Here is a 6,654-nt window from a genome sequence, read left to right as displayed (position 1 = left end):
GATATTATATTAAACTGCTTTTAATAAGTCCGTCGGGTCCACAACCTTATCGCAATTGGCGGTTTCACGTCCCTTAGAGACTAGCGATACAATGCGGATGCGATATTACATTTAGTCATGTTAAATGGTGCATTCGAGTCCACGTTATTATCGCAATCGGCGCTTTCAATGTGGCAAGGCTTTACAAGAGGCTTGCGATATGGCGGATGCGATATTTCAATAGGCGGTTTACAATGGAGCCGCGGGTCCGCATGTATTATCGCAATCAGAGGTTTCGGGGGTGACAAACCTTCATAACTGTGATTAGCAATTAAATCACGACTGTCGATCTGGCGCTCGATTTGACGGTTGTCACTTATCCTGATCACCAACCAGTTCGCTCAATCTCCACCGTTGATCTCCTTCCATCAGATCAACGGCTGATGCCTTTTCCTAATCAATCAACTTGCACGACACTTTGTGACCGTTGATCTGGATCCGCTTGATCTGACGATCCAAAATGATTTCGGGTGAGACACAAGCACGGAGAATACCCGCTCGATAAAGTGGTTTTTCTCTCCCCTCGGCTGCTATGTGTTGAACAGTTAATGGAATCAGGTGACTACCCTTCAATACAACTTACAACTTTTTGTCTGCTCGAAATACCACTTATGGTTTTGAGAAACCACCTCTTCGCTGATTATCTTTCGCGCTCTTCCACCATGCGATGACCGTTGATCTATGAGATCCAATAGATCATGTGCACTCTCCGTCTGTTTCCTCCTTAACTTAATCTCGCTTGCTTTTGATGGACTTTGTGTTAAAACCAAGGTTTCTGCCACACTCCGTTTAACACACGACATTCATATATCGATTCATTCACTTAATATTGGATCGGCATCGATCCATTCAGTGGGAATACAAAGAAATACCTGGTTAACTGTTGAACGCGGATACACAGAGTAATGAGAGTGCACACCAGGCACGAGTCTTGCGCTCTCGACTCAATTACAACAATAAATTGACCTTTGTCTCAAACCCCCTCTAACACTTAACCTCTCACTTCTCACTTAAAACCTAATCATCTCAGCTCCCTTGAATTTCCGCTCTTCTCTGGTCTGATATGGCTCCTCTGTTAACTCCTCTGATATTTTGCAATACTCATGGCTTGGTTGGCTTGGCTTTCCTTTGGCTTATCCTCATGGCTTTGCTCCTTGCCTTCTTGTTCCTATTTCTTCACGGATCTGCTCTGCTTCTCCTTGGCTTCATATCATCATTTAGTATCCTAGAATATTGCCATATTGACATACTCCTGTTGCTTCATGGATCTGCTCTATTTGGCTTCACATCATTGTTTACTGTCCAGAATATTGCCATATTGACATCAATGACAACCTAGATTAACACGTCACGAAGGGTTGCATGGGAAGCTCAGGGTATTACAGATGATCAGATGAATAAAGCAACGTTGGTTACAACTTTGCAATAACGCGCGCTAACATGGTACATTAAGTACCGCACTGATAATCTGATGGCTTCATTAGCAGATATTTAGACCGCATTGAATAAGGAATTTAGCAGGCCCAAATCTGAAGCTCAATCAATTGTGGGATTCAAGGAGATCATGATGAAGCCTGGCGAGATACCCTGGGATTTGGATAAGAGGTTGAAATGCACAATCCGCAAAGCCAACATGAATCTTATGGATGGGTAGCACCGCGAATGGTTTGTGGCTTCGCTCCTGCCTCATCTTAGGGTTGTGTTGTCACAACAAAACACTGGAACCTAGGCGGAATACCTGGAGATTTTAATGAGATTGCATGAGACACCGACGCAAGATGCTAATTTAGGGGTCTAGCAAATTCACGCGCAGTTGCAGAACTTGTGCCTAGAATTTCAGAGTCTGAAGAAAGATAGAACAGTTCGGCTAGAGGTGCGCGAAGAATTTTAGTGCTTGAAGTGCAAAAGTTGGGTGCATGACAAAGATCACTGTCCAGTTTTCATGAATTATGTTGCATAAGGGGGATCGATGCCTTTGAGGCTGGAAGCTTAAGCAGGGCCAAGCATAGGGCCCGCGCTATGGTGTGCTATCTGTCAGGTAGCTGGAAAACATGCGACAGACAATTGCCATTTGCTGCATAAATTTGTACAAACACCGCAATAATTCTTCTGTAACTTCTTTCAATTAGTGGGTCATGATGAGCATAATTTCTGTAGTCATGATGAATAGAACGACCACATATAAGGTGCAGGCAAAAACCCAACCTCCGGACCAAGGCACTGGGGGAGCGTGAGGTGAGTATCAGGGGTGCGAATGAGCCTGAGGTGGAGGAGGACCTGATAGAGTTTGGGGACAAGTCATTTGTTACAACTGTGGAGGACTGGGATACTACGTGCGAGATTGCACGGACTTGACACATCTATCATGCCGATATTGTACTCAGTTTGACCATGCGACAGAGGATTGCCCTGTATTATTAGCTAAGATATGCGAAAAGGGGGTGCAACCGACTCAGAACCTGTAGATGATGAGGGTTGATCCTTGCGAGAAGGATCCTAAGGTAAATATTGTGTTGCGGTGTGGAATGACAATTGTCAAAGATAAGGGGAAGCAACCTGAAGAACGTGAATGGGTCCTCAAAGTGCTAGAAAAGGAGATTGGGTTTGATCTACATCACACAAGGTAAACGTTTATGGAAGCAAAGAAAAGCTTCACTGAGGCCTCTACCTTAGGAAGTCAAGATAAGCTAGCTGAAGAGATGGACCCTTCCATGCTTACTACTTTCTTGGAGACTTGTATGAAGCTGCTGTGCGATAACAAAGCGGTGAAAGGACTGCAGGAGCTGATAAATAAGTGCGTTGGAAAAGAAAACACTCCTGACAGACCACGCGTAATCAGGAAGATTGTTAAGCATAAGGCAAGAATGGGGTGTGAGATGAGGCTCATGCAGATAGGAGAATATGAGATGGATCAAGTTATTCTAGATCTGGGATTGGACGCGAATGTTTTGCCTAAACAGACATGGGAGAGGATGGGGAGACCTATGCTGCAGTGGTCTCCAATTCAGTTAAGAATGGAAAATCAACAGAAAATCATCCCCATGGGAAGATTGCAGGGAGTGACAGTTAATATTGAGGGCGCGAGCGCATTGGTTGATTTTGAAGTGATAGATATTGTGGATGACAACAATCCCTACCCTATACTCATTGGAATTGATTGGGCTACTGAAATTAATGGGGTAATCAATTTGAAGAAGTGGAATATGATATTTGAGAAGAAAACTCTCCGCGTAGTAGTTCCCCTGGACCCTGTAGAAGGACTGCGCTACACTGAACGGTTCATGATTATGAAAGGGATGATTATTTGGACTAGATTTATAAGATAACGGTGTGAGATCAGGATTGGGTGAATCCGACTGCAGATGGATGCATTTCCTGGGACCGCAAAAGTTCCTATACATCAGATTTAGATGAGGGGTTGGGGCACTAGCAGAATCAATTACATGAAGTATCTATGTTGTGCTGTAATATGATGACCAAGTCGCTGCATTGTGTATCATCGGAGGTAAGGAGTCTACCTTATTATGATGGTTTAACTGATGTCGATAAATTTTTGGATGCATTCAAAAGGGAAGTGCCAAAGAAGCATTGCTTCCAGGCCTTAGATTGGGCGCTATGCCTGCGAGATGGTGGGGTATGCACAAAGACAATATTGACGATTGGTGCGTGTACAGAAAGATGATGAGATTACGGTTTTGTCACCCAAAAGTGCGGCTAACAGAGAAATATGATGGAAGGGATGATCTGCGTGATCACCTGGCCAAGTGGACTAAGGTTTAGGGAGCAGAGCCTCATCCTGAATGGGTGCATCTGTTTTGTCATACTTTGGATGTAATACCGATGAACTGGTACTTGGAAACAGAGCTCCGCCATGGCACTGAAGAATGGGATGTTTTGCAACAGGGATTATTGATGAAGTTTAGCTTTCAGGATGGATTTGAAAGTATTGATGAGGCATTGCAGGAAGAACATGCAACAATCTTCAGAGTACCATAGGATCCCTTGGACTTAATTCAACCGGATTGGACCACCCAGCTGCGCCACGCACTGGAGTGCTGCAATGTGACTTCTAAAGAAGAGGATGAGGACCCAAGGAACATTAATATCCTAGAGACTGAAGGTCACCACGAAGTTGAAGGACCACAAATTGAAAATCCAAATATCACCGCGTCGTTAAAAACAAGACAAGTGAACATTGGAATAGAGGTAGAGTTGAAATTTCAAAGATTGGGGACTACTGGGATGACACAACAATAAATAAGGTTACTGAATTAGTCTGCGAATATCAAGACTTATTCCCTAATTTTTTTTTAGAGTTGAAAGGGATAATAGGGGACCTGGGAGTTATGAAAATTACGTTGAAAATAGACGCAAAGCTGATAAGCAGAGGCCTTACCTCTTCAACCCGAAGTATAAAGAAACGGTCTGCTTAGAGTTGGATAAAATGCTTGCGGCGGGTATTATTGAACCAATAGAAGAGTCTGATTGGGTGAGCCCAATAGCAGTTCAGGAAAAGAAGCATAAGGATGAAATAAGGATATGCGTAGATATCAGGAAGTTGAGTGATGCCTGCGTACATGATCCCTTTCCAACTCCGTTCACCGACGAAGTGCTAGATAATGTAGGAGGACAGGAAGCATATTCATTCCCGGATGGGTTCTTGGGTACCATCAGATCAAGATCATGACGGAGGATAGAAGTAAGACGACCTTTGCCACGGAGTGGGGGTGCTTTCGTATACCATAATGACTTTTGGACTGAAGAACGCGTCGACGATCTTTTCACACGTAGTCATTGCGACGTTTAAGGATTTCATTCACAAGTTTCTGGAGGCATACTTTGACGATTGGATGGTGTTTGGGCTAGTGAAATGCCATGTAGCCAGCTTATGATTGATGCTAGATACATGCCAGAGGTATCAAATCGTGCTCAATTTGAAGAAATGTTTGTTCTGTGTTCCTTTCGGATCTTGCTGGTCCAGGTGGTCTGGAGATAAGGATTAATGGTTGACCCAGCTAAGATAGCAGTTATAATTAACTTAGAGGCACCAAGAAGTGTGAAATAGTTGCGTGCAACATTGGGGCATACAGGATACTATAGAAAGTTCATTAAGAGTTATGCTCAGATTACCGCGTCGATGGAGAAATTGCTAAAGAAGCATGTTACATTCTATTGGAATGAAGAATGTTAGCAAAGCTTAGATGTGTTAAAGGAAAAGATGGTCACCGCGCCGATCCTAGTCTTCTCGGATTGGAAGAAGGAATTTCATGTGCGTGTGGATGCATCATGTATTGTGCTCGGGGACGTACTGACACAGGTCGGTGAGGGAGAGTTAGATCACCCTATAGCGTTTGCAAGTAGGAAGTTGTCTAAAGCTTTGAAAAACTATTCAATGATAGAGTGCGAAGGTTTGGTTATGGTATACGCGCTCCAGAAGTTCAGACACTACTTGCTAGGCAGACACTTTAAGATGTATACAGAACATTCTGCATTGAAGTACTTGGTTAACAAGCCTGTGTTGGGGGGGAAGATATGCAGATGGCTGCTACTGTTTCAAGAATATGATTTCGAAGTTATTGTGAAGCCAGGATGATTAAATGCCGGACTGGATCATCTGTAGCGCATTGAAATAGGAGAGAGGCCTACTAATTTGGAGGAAGGATTGCATGATGTGAAACTCTTTGCAGTGCGTGTCGTGGACAATCACTTTGCAGATATCATACACTTCCTGACAACGGGGATGAATCCAAAAGGGTATACTAGTCAACAAAAGTAGCTGGTGGTGCGCGCGATAGACTTTTCTATCATTGTAGGGAATTTATATAAAATGGGCTCGGATGAAATTCTACGACATTATTTATTGTTGATTTGGGGTAGCATCGGATATGCTCTAGCCACGAAATTTGGTGGAGAGGTTGGGGAACATGAGATCTCCAATACTCAGAAAGGGTTTGGGCAGATTCTAAACAGTTTGAGAAATATTAAAATAATTAATATTTTTAATGGAGTCCCTAAGTCTAAACTTAGGGAAATTAAAATACTAATGTGGATTAATATAAAACTATGTTAGAATGGTCCAAAAGACATGGATCAAGCTAGATCTAATCTTAGCCATTGATTAGGGACTTAATCTTGGCCGTTGATATGTCAACAACAAAAGTATAAGAGGAGTCTTGAGGGTCACTTGGAGAACACACCAGATGATAAATCATTCTATTCTCTATAGCGAGGTTTGCTAAGAGAGATAGAATCAGTGATCGAAGTTGCAGCTGAGGGGCATTGGGTAAAAAGAGATAGAGAGGCAGAGATAGTGTCAGGAGATCAGCGCGGGAGCCAGAGAGAGTGATGCAGAACCAGCCAGGCCCACGCAGGGCCACACAGAGGTAGCCAGGAGCTGCGCAGTGCTTCAGAGAGGCCAGCGTTGCTGACACAGAGGGCCAGAAGTCTGATGCAGGGCCTCCTGAGGCTGACGTAGGCCCATTATGGGCAACGCAGGGTCAGCGTTGGGAAAGGAGAGGCAGACACAGTCCAGAAAGGCAGACACTAGGTTTTTTGGGGCAGATTGAAGCTGAGGAGTTGTCGGAGGGTTTATCTGCGGTTTCAGCAAGGACATTT

Source organism: Pinus tabuliformis, chromosome 5_2 (genome assembly GCF_031772625.1).
Source record: "Pinus tabuliformis cultivar Carrire ecotype Pingquan chromosome 5_2, CPIR1, whole genome shotgun sequence".
Lineage (NCBI taxonomy): Eukaryota > Viridiplantae > Streptophyta > Pinopsida > Pinales > Pinaceae > Pinus > Pinus tabuliformis.
Note: the sequence above shows the minus strand (reverse complement) of the source record.